Source organism: Anser brachyrhynchus (genome assembly GCF_964034855.1).
Source record: "Anser brachyrhynchus genome assembly, chromosome: 17".
Lineage (NCBI taxonomy): Eukaryota > Metazoa > Chordata > Aves > Anseriformes > Anatidae > Anser > Anser brachyrhynchus.
In genome coordinates this window covers 6,232,522-6,245,811 of record NC_137710.1, presented here as the reverse complement: position 1 = coordinate 6,245,811, position 13,290 = coordinate 6,232,522, and the positions used below count along the sequence as shown (strand labels likewise).

The 13,290-nt window shown below is 36.0% G+C and overlaps 1 long non-coding RNA gene across 3 annotated transcripts in view; it reads left to right on the top strand.

Annotated features, from left to right (window-relative positions):
* The first annotated feature begins 484 nt into the window (after positions 1-484).
* Positions 485-13,290, top strand: part of LOC308179466 — a 246,443-nt gene continuing 233,637 nt past the window's right edge. For all 3 annotated transcript variants that reach the window (XR_013940389.1, XR_013940390.1, XR_013940391.1), the window contains exon 1: positions 485-3,538. This is a non-coding gene — a long non-coding RNA (uncharacterized lncRNA). The remainder of the gene's footprint in view (positions 3,539-13,290) is intronic.

The following is a 13,290-nucleotide window of genomic DNA, read 5'->3' as shown; positions in this document are numbered from 1 at the left end:
GTGTAGGAAGAAAGGAAGATGACAGAAAAATTTGAACAAATCAACTTTATAAATTTTGAAACATTAGGTAACACTTTAAATATATTTTAATGCATTGCCACAAAGTACTTGCAATGTACTGCTTAATGCAAGTCTGATTTGCTCTAGAAATATAAAGGACGGATTTTCTACCCTATCAAAGTGAAACTGCATATGTGTTATCTGGCTTGTATGTACAGCATTTTTTTTTAAAGACCTGTATATGACCTGTAGTATTGCTATGCAAATGATGTCATTTTTTTTAAAAAAATAAGATATTTATGAATAGTTCCAGTGAAAGTCCTATCTCTTGGTGCAGTTTTTCATTTGACAGCCACATCTGGGTCTTTCTGACAGAATATTAAATCTCTGACTTTTGATACCTGTTTTATACAGTTAGCCTATGTTTATCATTTCCAAGTAATATTTGAAAGGGCAGAAAAATAGGAAAAAAGCAATCCATATAAGTGAGTCCATGAAAAGGTAAGAGAAGACCACAAAGCTTTTTAAAGTTCAGCCAGTTGAACCCCAGATCTTACAAGTTAGCCACAGATAGGTCACCAAGCTTAAAAACAAAATAAATAAAATAAATAAATAATTAAATAAAGTCTCACTTTATGGCTGCTGCTAATGTAATTTTGCCTCATTTTTGAAGTCCTTTTTGAATATCCTTTAATTAGTTAAGTGATAAAATTTATTTTGAATTTGAATTACCACGGGATATTTTTTGCCTATTTCTGAAATATTTAATACATTTGTTGTGATAAAATCTACAGGATTTATATATCATACGGGGTTTATATATTGTCTCTTTGTTTAACATACCCTAAGCTCATTTTAGAGTATTAATATGCAGTTATGAGAAAAGTGGAAAATATAGAGTTTGTATAAGAGACTTTGTCTTTGAACAGTATCACAGATAATCCCGCACTGAAGCCAGGGTGAGCTTGATCAGGGGTTGGTTTCAAGTGAAAATGCCAGATCTAAAATAACACATTATTCTAAAATAGACAATATTTTTATACTTTAACGTTTTATCTGCAAGAACTGAGCATCTTTGTCAAACTAACTTTGAAAAACTTTCCTTGTTTACAGGCTGAATTCAATTATTTGTGAAAAATCTTATATTCCTTTCATGTATCATCTGCACTATACTGTTCATAAGGAGGGCAGAAGCTTTCATATTTATAAGTCAAGTTCTTTTGCTCAAACTCAGTATGAAACTGAAAATGAAACTATCATTTTTCAGCTTTGTTTTTTTTCCCCCCAGTAAAATGAAAACTTAGAAGTAACGGAGGTGTCAGGAATTTTCTAGGTGGGATGTATTCAGACAGCCTTGGAAATGAATCCTGCATAGGTGTTTCTGCAAGGAGGAGGGATGAAACTTTCAGTGCCTCATTTCTTTGACCTTTCAAGCTCTTGGGAGTTTTAAAAGCTTTTTCTCCTGCTTTCAATTCTAAAGGTTTAAGAAAACAAATCAAATGCAAATATATGATGTGATAAGGAGATTATAGGTGTGCAGGAGATCACATTATGTCTAAGATACTGAGATAGCATTCACTCAGTATAAGAACTTAAACAGTCTAAGAGTTTTAGTGTAGGCTGTATTCTAGCTTGTTGAAAGATCCTACTTTTGCTAAGAGAGGCTCCTGGCTAAATTTCCTCAAATTGACTGTCCACACAGTGGTATTTCCATTTTGCACTTGCTACAAAGATACAATACGTGACCGTTTTCTTTGTTTTCATCCTTCTCACTGAATTCCTGACAAATGGCTTAAAAACTGCCAAGTATAATCCCTTTCCCATGCAGCATTTATTTTTCCATTCAGCATTTAATTGAGACCTGGAGCGCCAAAGGGTGCAGAGAATTTAATTTTGTAAGGGGCAGACCATTGTGAATGCAGGAGCCATGACTTACCACTTCTGTCTATTAACAGTCTAGGGAACACAGTATAGGTGCCCAAGCGAAGTACCTGTAGGTGGTTGGTATGAACACCCCCATTTTCCCAGTGAGCATTTCGGACCTTTATACATCAGCATTTGCAGTCCCTGTGTTGAACATCCCTGGTTTTTTTTGCTGTTGGGAAACTAAAATGCTATTCAATGCTCGGTGTCTCAGAAGAGGTAGCCGTTCTCCTCCAGAATCCTCATAAAAGATGCTAAGAGAATGTCTTGCTCCTGGCCATTACCCTTGGAACAGGTCACTGATAACATCAACTTCCTCCTATGTTTGGGGACATGAAGAAGGTTATCTCAGTGGAGGCTATTGTTCAGATCCTGGGAAAAATATTCAGATTCTAGGGAGATGGGGCTTACTAGAAAAGCATATTAGCCTTTAATGTGAGGCAGAAACTGATTAAGAAACAATGACAGAATATGAAGCTAGTGCAAATGAGAGAAAAGACTTATAGCAGCCACAGCAATCCATGTGCCAGAGCAGGAATGTACGCTCTGAGTCCACTACATGGGCTGACTTCTGTAACCTCTGGCTGTCATATATCCAGCAGCAGTAAAGCAAGGCAACTATAATGAGGCTGAGGCAGTCAACAAACAAAATTTTATATCACAAAGCTTGGGAGCCGAAGGCCTGGCACAGTGCAAATTTTACATTGCTGTTTTCTCACCTGGTTCTCTGGAAGAGCAAGGCAGAATACTAAACAAAGAGTATGGAGTGAATATATAAAGAAGAGCAGATAAGAAGCCAGGGGATGTGATTATTCCAAAAAAAAAAAAAAAAAGGAATAAAAGTATGAATAAAGCCTGTAAGATATAAAAACACTTGGGGTGACAGTTGTATCGCAAAGGAAGTGTAATAGTGAAAGCAAATAATGTTTTCTGCCCTGACAACATCTCTCTCTTCTAGTGTAAATCCAGTTATAATTTTTTCTTTGTTTCACTAATCCTTTTATGATAAGGAAATAGTTCACCTCTCTGAGTTAGTCCAAGAACACTGGTTGTAGTAGTGTTTCCAGCACTACTGGAATTTAAAAATGTGTTTAATGGGAAATCCAGCTGGTTGTAATGGGGTAACTCATATGTTTAACATTAAGCATGCACTTAAGTGCTTTGCTAAATTAGGCCAATATTTACATCTTTAGTACTTCCATATCTTAATAAGGACTTAATCTTCTAACCACATAACACATTGAGTTTGCATATTATATGAAATACTACTGCAGGGATTTGACAAGCTAAATTTCTTTGTAAATAAGGAGAATTAATTCAAACCCCATTGGTGTCATCGAAAAGATTTTTATTGATTCCCATAGTTCTTGAATATAGAAAGAGAAATTAAATAAATGTTCCCCAGGAGAAGAAGTGGGAGGTTCTTATAAGTTACAAAACAACAGATGTCTTAGTTCTATGTCAATTATTTCATTTGTGATTATTCTGCATTATGACTCTGCCCATGATGATTTAAGTGATAGCATCTGTGGAGGCCTTGAAAAGAGTCTTCACTGCATTAACTTTATGTGGTAATGTTACACCTGAACTGAGCCTGTCTGCTGGGAAGCACTAGGTAAGACATGAGCATGAAGTGAAACACAACAAGAACATCGGTGAAAATCCAGTTGTAAAATGCAAAAATTATACTGAGGTGTTTATGGTTTGTTCCTGCTGGTTTCAGCTAATAAGAAGATAAATTTTTATACTTTGTTCTTTTGCACAGTAGAGTACTGCTTTGGCTGGGATTACTTTATATCTGTATTAACTTTCAACAAAATCTGGCAAGTTCTATTTCTTTTTCTTGTGTGATCATAATAATGAGTAGGACAAATACAAGCAGCAGTTAATAATGCATATCTGGTGTAACTAGTCAACATCTGAACTTGTTACAAGGATGCTATTAAAAGATGTGCTTAGTCCAGTGTTTGTAATGCAAATTAAAATCCAAGAAATATTTTTTGCAGAGGCTCATACGGATGTTTTGTAAAGCTGCATAACAAACACTGTCAAAATGTGAACATCTTTACTTTTTATTCCCTGGTTTTCTGTTGCTTGTTTGATCTACAGGGAGCAGTGCATAGTAGGATACTGGAAATGTTTTAAATATTTTCCCGTGAAGTGACCCTTTACTTTTCCTCCCCCCATGTATTTATTAGAGATTAACAATCCTAGATTGTTTTTTGACTCAGGATTAGTTAAGAGATCAAGCTCACTTACTTGCAGATCTTAGTCCTTTACACGTTAAGTAAAATTCCAGCCTTCTATGCAGGAAACCTGCAGCGAGAAGTTTAACAGTTGCCAATCAATGACCTAGTAGCTGCTGGATGACTGTGGTCATGAGCTGAGAGACTGGGGATGTTCTGAGGTTCAGTGCTCTGGTTTGTTGTGAGATCAAGGTGGTTTTCTACATGGAATGCCTCCTAAGAGCCTCTTACTTGTCTTTATTTTTCTTTTGAGTTTTGTTTTCACATGCATCTGGTGTCTTTACTGGGGAGTTAAGTTTGTGTTATGCTTTGAAGAGAAGATCATACTTCCAAAATCAATTCTCTCCCCTCAGCAGTTAAGATGGCATTGAGAACAACATGAAATGGGAAAACCATGGGAAGGAAGATCTTTTTTTTGTCTGTGGGGAAAAAAATAAAATAAACAAAAACAGATTTTTTTTTGTAATTGATTTGAGAATCAATATGTTTTCTGAATTGTGCTAGCTTATCTCTGGAGAAGAACTTACAATGTTACCGCTTCCTCTGCCCTTTTTTTTTTTTCCTTCCTGGTTTCTTTCTATTAAGAAATCTGTAATGTCTCTTGTCCACCCATAGTTCTTGAGACTAAGAGCTGAATTTTTATTTCTGTCTGTATAATACCCAGGATCTGATTAATACACTGAATGTAGGTAACTCAGCTGGCAAGGATATAAAAACTGCAGGAAGATGATGAGGGCTTTGGCAATTATTTATTTAAGGCATTTGGAATTCCTAATGGCCCCATTAAGATTACAACTACTGTTGATCTGTCTGCTGCAGTGTCACAGAGAAGGGCCATTACAAAGAATTTAAATGAGGAATAGGGTAGTAACTGTGTCTTATTGGCTTGACTTCTGTAAACCTCAACAATGTTAGTTAGAGAGGCTGGGGCAGTTGTGCAAGCTTAGTTACAGTCGGGACTGGGTTTACCATTGATGTGAAGTCCTTCCTTCACAAGCAGGCTGTCCGTGGGTGTACGTGCATTCACGCGGACACAGTCTGTTGAAACTCTTACTGCACAGAGCAATGCTCTGAGTTATCGGGATCTGAACAGACACCATCTCGCTGGGAACAGCATGTCTTTCTGGGCTCGGTCCAGGAGCTGACGGCTGTCAGCCCTCGCAGTGGGTTCTGTTGGTGGGAGACAGCACTGCTCCCCATGTAAGCTTGTGTTTTTCCTTTGACATTAAATTCTCTGCTTGCTGAGATACACTCTTAATTTCTGGCGATTACACCATTAATATGCAAACCATGCAAGTTGTGATAAGTGGTTCCAGAGCTATTTACTAGCAGGAATATGTAATGTCAGATGAGGCTTCTAAATGTGAGTATTCTTTTAAATATGCTGCCCGTAATTCTGCTGCAACCTTCTTGGTTTGTGTACGTAAAACTGACAGAGTCATATCGTTTGTTAGCTACAACTGCCATATTATGTATATTCTTCTTACTCCCTTGAAAATTACAACTGTTGTATATCCCAAAGAGACCCATTTGGGAAGCAACAATAACATTTAAATTGAACATTCATTTAAAAAGTGTTGCATAGTGAAATAGTGTTGTTTTTTTTTCTATTTTAATTGGGAAACTTATTTTACTTTTTTAAAAAAAGCTGTAAAGTACTGAGATTCCAGAACTATAAAGCACACAAGGATGTCTGGAACCATGTTCCTGTAAATGAATCAATTGTTGTAATCAAACCTTTTTACACTATTATGCAGTATCTAAGTTTAAATTAGAAATAGCCAGGCATCTAACTTTCCTTCTTCCTTATTTTTATTTTCATCAGAGACCAGAAGTGGGGAATAAACTCTTCTTTGAATCACTTATATTCCTTTGGTCATGGACTGGGTTGTTCACAGCCATACTATGGGCATCATGGGTTTCCTGTCTGAGGGCTGGCACACACCTTAAGGAAAAGGAGATGACAGGAGCTGTTCATTGCAGACTGGTGTGCTGTTTCTACTTCTGTATTTGTATCTGCAGAGCACTCTTCATTAGCCAAACAAGACGTTTTTAGAGTTGAAATTTAGTAATATCTGTAAGAGGCTGCAGAAAAGTCTTCCTATTTTTCCCTGAAGTGTATATTGAAATGCAGTGTTTTATTTGCAGCTGTTAGCTGTGCTGCATATCAATACCCGTACAACACCTCTGTCTTCTGAAGGCTTGCTTCAGATTCCTGTTTAAAATATTTCTATTTATTTTCTGAAACTCAAGTCTTCTAGATATGGGAGTAACAAGCCTGAAGAAACAAAGCTATCTAGTCTGGTCTATTCCAATGCAAGCTGTGGATTTTTCACTCGTAATTCGTTGATTCATGGATGTCTACAAAACAAGTGACCTGACATCACTCAAATTCAACTTAAAATGGCCTCAGTGTATAATTTAGTTAAAAATGAAGGATTTCTTTGTGAAGATTAAAATTAACATTTGCAAAGAGAGGGGGAGAGGCAATTGGAAAGGAGGAAGCAAAGCAGCCTTCATAGCATTCATATATAGTGTCAATAAGTGAAAATATCTGCACTTGTCAAGGGGCCCAACAGGTTTAGCGATCATCTGCAGACCTTTAGAGGATGGAACCAGAGGGAATTCCTTTCCTTTTGAAGATCCAAATCCCTGTCAGCAATGGAAAAAGAAAGAAGAGAAGATGCGTAAGGAATGAAGAAAATCTCTCTTCTCTGTATTGTCTTTCTGCTGGCAGGGATGCTGTTCCCTCCTCCAGAGACATTTTGCTCATATCTTTGGGTGAGGAAGATGTGATTTTTATGCCAGCGGGAATGATACAGTCTGTATGAGTACTGATAATAGCCCTGAGTGACCTAGCACATTAGCATCCCATCATAAAACTAAAGGAAGAAGTGCTGTGTAAAATAACAGCAGTAAGCTGCTTTACTGGGTAAATCTGAGTGTGAGAGAATACACAGTATAGTTTTTTTTTTTTTAAGTGGCAAGGATGGAAGGAAAGTGCTCTTCTCCAACTACCACTTGATTTTAAGATTTATGTTGTACTTCATTCATGGCTAAGTAAGGTCAGCTCCAATGGTAGCCACTAGTGGCTGCACGTACAAGAAGAGCAAATAAGTTGTTAGAAATAAAGTTACCCATATGGTTCTATTATGATTTGTAGCCTCATCCCCTTTTTAGTTTGTTGGATAAAGAGTGTATAACCAATGTATATAATGTGTATAATCTAATTAGGCTTAGGACAAAAATTACTCTTGATGTGTTAAAATGTCTATGGCATTTTAACCCTAAACGAAGCTTACTAGGCATAAAGGAGTATATAAAGATAACTTAACTGAGCAGAGTGGAATTGAAGATTTTCTGATATACATACATATATATATATATATATAAAACTGTCCTAATTTGGATTTCTCAAGGGTAAATATGAACTTGTCTTCCTGATATGATACATATTAGAGTATTTTGGAAAAGCCTACTTATTTTCACTGTGATCAGTTCTGTGTTTGTCTAAGGAGAGGTGTTAAACACTATGCCCATGTAAAGAATCAAACTTTCTTTAAAGCTTCTCATAGTGTGAGAGCATGGTGGCTCACGAAAACCAGTGCACCAGTATGACATAAATAGCTTTCCTATCTTTAAATGAAGTTTTAATTAATAGAGGAAGTTCTGTTCAGGTGATTTTGGGGGCTTTCTATTTCTCTCATTAATGTTTACTGGAAGCTTTCCTGTCCTAAAGAGGATGTCACGTGTTCATTGTGTACTCCAGGACAGAAATAATGATGAAAAGCAGTCTTCTTTTTAATGGAATATGAGAACTAAAGAAAAAAAAAAAAAGGAATAGAACTCTGTGGAAAACAAGGATATACGTGGATCCTTTCATAACGTGGAGAAAACTTGTAGAAGAAACAAGGTTAATGAGGTTAGAAATCAATTTTTCTAATATAAGAAATGCAATCTAAGCTTAATTTTAACCAAAGATTTGTTAAGCACTTGGCAAGCAAATATGGATTTTTACAAGCATTCTGTTTCAATTTTATGTGCAAATGACATTTGGCAGCAGTAATAGAGCTACAGAATGACTTTCTCATATATTTCTAATTTTGGTTGCTTGTCTCCAGCTTTTGGAACTCTCTCTAGCTGTGCTTGTAAACTTTCTTGCAGACAAATTAACTCTGCAGTTGTCTCCAATTGCTGCTTCTTATTTTTCTGATTTACAGAGATGGATATCTTGTTGGACATGCATTAATAGGACGTAAAACTTTAAAGGGGGGGGAAAAAATGCTTTTGATCAGATTCCCATTTGGTGTAAGCAGAAAAACTTAAGATTGATTCCACATAGAACTAACCCATAGGAAGCCAATACTAAACAATTCCATTGGCATCAAGTAACTTTATTTTTCCTGGAATGATGTCTAAGGTAATATACAACACAAACATTGGATAAACTTGGGTTTCAGATACAGAGGGGGACTGAAGAGTGCTGCATAAGAATGTTTTGGAAGTCAGAATTGGGCAGTGTGCCTTTGTATGGCATAGGAAAGCTGAAACTCTCTTAGACTCTCATAACGTTCACACCATGATTCAGAGTTGCCAGAAGTGTGGCAGCTGAAATCGCAGTATTACTAAATGCAGCGAAGTTCTTGCAGGTAATGATAAGTAATGATAAGCCCAGGACTTCATGCATTCTCTAAATTGGTTAAAATCACCAAAATTACCTTCCAAACAAATACACAGACAAAAGAGAGAAAAGTGATTGTTTTGTCACTCTTATTTTTTTTTCCTGGTTTATCCTGTTTAGAAAGATGAGTGCTTAAGGATACAGAGTCTAGGCACAAATAATGAAGTTAAGTCATATAGTAGTGTATAATATAAAGCTCTTTCATAATGTGTTGCCAGACTTTAAAAATAAATATATATTTTTTTGTAACCCAAACAAACTTGGTGTAACCTTTTGGGGCAGGGAAGCGGTCGTAGAAAATTCTAATCTGAAAGAAAAAAAAATCTGGTGAAATTTGAGAAGATAAATGCTTGATTTTATTCACGTATAAAATAAGACATTCATAGTGTAAGTTAATTGATTGAAACTTTATGGTGACCTAGTAATGAAACTGTGTCTAATACATTCAGGTATGACTTTGATCGTATTTTTCTATCTACATGCATTCCAATAAGAAAGCAGGAATGCCTCACAATCTTGCTACTATCTTTCCTTAAAAAATATCTTAAAAGTGGACTGTGTGAGCCACTTGAGAGATCGCAGCCTAGAAGACTAGCCTATGATCACTTGAATCTGTAGTGTACGGAGGAAATGATTTGGATGTTTGCATATCCCAGACTTGTACACTGGTCTCTAGACTACCTTTTTTTTTCTTCCCTGGGTCCTTTTTTGACTCCTAGGTAAATCCATGTGAAAGCTCTAGCAGGCTGTTACCAGTGGTGAGTGCTTTTTAAAGTCTGAACTAAGCATGCTCTTGAACAAGGACTGCCTTTTCCTCTGATGGCACAATGTCAGTAGTAACAAAGCCCCGAATGTCTCTTAGGCCAAACCTTAGGCACCAACCTAACAAAAATAAATGAAATACAATTTCTAAATTCGCATTACATTATTCTCTCAAACTTTCAATTTTGCTTTCTCAGCCTAATTTCAGTAAAATGACTGTAGTATTTATTTTTTCATTCATTAGAGCCAATTAATAACTATGATCGAGTATCATGAAATGACAAATGTTTCCTGGGTGAGGATCAGCAAGAATAGACCAGCCTGTCTCTATCTCAGAGGGCAAGGAAATCCACTTTTTTCTATCATCAGTGACTTAGAAAAACAAGAGGAAATTGAAGTCAGAATTTTGGTCTGGCAGACAGTCTAGTCATGAATCAATAGAAAGATGAGATAAATATTAAAGAAATATTATTCAGCCTAAAACAAGAACCAGCTGCAGCTGTTGAAAGTGGTGATTTTATTCAGAAGCTTGTGTGGAAGAGTTGTGTGGTGAACAGCATGCAGCAGAAGATATATGATTCATTTCACTGTGAACCCCAAGTGCTAGGTATTTTATTACCTTACACAGGGAGTTACTTCCAGAGGTAGTAAATTTTTCATTTAAGCTTCCTTTGTTGGCTATAATCCCTTTGATTTCTTCCTTTAATTAAATCATACAAATTTTCTGGCTGTTTTTCCTTTGTTCTGTTTAACCACTCACAATCTTTTTAACAGTGATTGGTAGAGGGAAAATAAATGCCTGACAAATATACCTTGGCTGCAAAACCAAGTACGGTAAATCCTGTGACTGAAATACCAAGTTGTGCTCTGGAAGATATTTATTGCATTTAGCCACCTCAGAAGACAGATATGAATACTCTAATCTCCCTTAGAATCCCAGATTAGATACAGTAATATGATAGATACAGTGTTTGGGAATGGATTCTCTTCTACATATTGAACCTCTGCTTAGTAACCGTTCTGTCAGCTTATGCAATTTGAATGTGCCAATATTTGTGTAATTGTCTCTGGGTGGAAACTTTATCTCTTGTTATATCTAGTGTACTTACCTATTGATAAGACATCTTTATTATTATTACTCCTTCAATAACGCAATGTATATTATTGCTGCTTCTGTTCTTATCCGGTCCAAGTTTCTCTGACTTTAACAGGTACAAGGAAAAAGACAGTTAATGGTTAACTGATAACTGGTTTACTAGATAGGATGTTTTAAGATTTGCATTGATAGAAAGCTTTTTTTTTTTGAGCTGCAATAAGCTAACTCTTCAATGAAAACCAAAGTGTGCTTTTCATAATCAGTTCAAAAAGCTTTGCTTTTATGTTCCCAAATTATGTTTTTCTGTGATACTCCAGGAATTCAGAGTCTGTAAGACTGAACTGAGCAGAAATTACTTGTTTATCTATTAGTGAGCCTAGGATTGTGATGCTTATTAGACAAGCACTAAGCAAGGACTTCTGTAATATATTACCTGTGCTCTAGTTTGAGGAATGTTGTAATTCATTAGCAACTCATTACAACTCTTGGAGCAATACCCTACAAGAACTTCCTTCTGTAACAGTGACTAAGATACAGGTTAGAAAACTTTTTTTTTTTTTCCCACCCCATTCTCTGCCATAAAAGTACATTGAAATATAAAAGTACGGAATAGCTGCAACCAAACAGTAATGGATTCACAAAATCTGTGAACTAAAAAGCAAGTCTTGTACTCAACTGCTGAAGGCAGTTTAGAGTAAATAGAGAATCATAACTGCATTGCTAAAATAAATGCTTCTGGAATGTTTGCTTGTTTTGGTGTACGTGACTGAAAATTCATTGGATATCAATACATACTTTGAATACGGCTGCATCGTAGACATCTTAACGTTCAGTCTCAGAGGATCTCTGGAGATTTCTGCAGATACATCTGAAGTCTGTCAATCTATTTCAAGACTGAGACGAAGAATTTAATTTGACTTCATACCATAAAGAATTATTCAGTAGCATGAGCATAAACAGTTGATTGTGAGCTTCTTGGAAGAGCTTCTGGCTTCAGGTGCTCTTAGAAACAAAGGTTCATAGGGAATATCTTCAGAATGTCACGTGCCTCCTTGAAAGAACAGAGACTGTACAAACACATAGTGCCTTTTTCAATTTTTTTCACAAAACATGTTACTTTGAACCATTTCTAAAACTATCCACAGATTTTAAACTGGTTTATATGATTTAAATTTATTATAGAAATCAGTGATTTCTATAATTTGGTAATTTAACAAATAATTATAATTAGAACCTCGTCTTTATTTAATAGTAAGGTAGTAGTGGCACTACCTCCATCATACATTGCTGTGGAACAACATGTACTTCTTAAAAAGAAAAGCTGGTGGAAAGGAACTTTAGTGATGTAGCCATGTGGTGACCAGTGATTGTTCCAGTCCTACCCTACCTTAAGGTGGCGTGAGTACAAACATACACAAACTTTCAAATGATTTCTCTTAATGATGTCGTCTTAAGGACTTCTGGGCTCTTGTGAATCTAAAGTTACAAGCACAATTCAGTTACTTAGGAGAGTTGTAGGATTGAAGGCCATTTCTCCTTGTAGCTTTGGTTTTCACCAAAGATTTTCTATAATGCAGTAACCCTGACTGCATTTTTGGTCTAGTCTTTAGTTTCTTAGATGCCTATGAGATGCATAGTATTATTTTTATTTTCAGTGTTAATGAATTCCCAATTTAATTCCAAATTTACATCATGTTGTTAAGGTATCTGCCCTCAAATTTCCAAACGTTAGAACTTCCTGAGGATTTACCACTTGGATGTTAGAAAGGTACATTTTTCATTTAGGCTACTCAACATTTTTTTCTTGTATTGTTAGTGCATCCTGAGGGATTTCTCTGAAACCAAGAGTGCAGGTTCCAATTTAAGATGGGATAGGGTGGTGACTGCTGAGGGGGGGGAGGGGGAGGGGAAGACAGGTGGAAGGAAGCCTGCACGCAATTGGTCTAAAAACCCAATGCTTTCAACTGGCTTTGTATCATTTCTTAGCTGATGAAGTTTTATCTTGAAACTTTCTCCTGTATTTATCGTTACAAAAGTGCAGTTTAAGAAAATGAAGTGGAGGAAAAGCAGATCGTTCCTTCTGACAAGAAAGTAGCCATGAAAAGCAGTTGAGGTCTAGGTATATATCAAAATTTCTAGTAAAAACTGAGCTGGAGGGAGGCTTTTAGTTAAGATATTAAAATGTTTATAGTATGTAACTTCCATTTTAATTCCATATTACATTTGAATTCCTGGGCCATTTAGTCTCTACCCTTATAATGCAAACAGTTTTAATTTCAGTGTTTCAATGAAAACACTGGGAAAAAAGTGATAAATCTCTTTTTAATTAAAAATGTCAAATCAAAACCTTGAGAAGCTTCTGAGGCTTTTACTTTATGCCTTAGATGCCTCATCTGTAACACACAGGTCAAATAATACTTGGTGTGATACTTTTTTCACCCAAACTTCTCAAAGCATTTACATTCTGATTGCTAGCAGTATTTGGAAAATTATCTCTTTATATTCAGCCCACAATGCAATTCCTTTCATTATTGGTTTAAGTGTTCTTATCATACAATGATCCTAATTGGTCTTAAATTAAT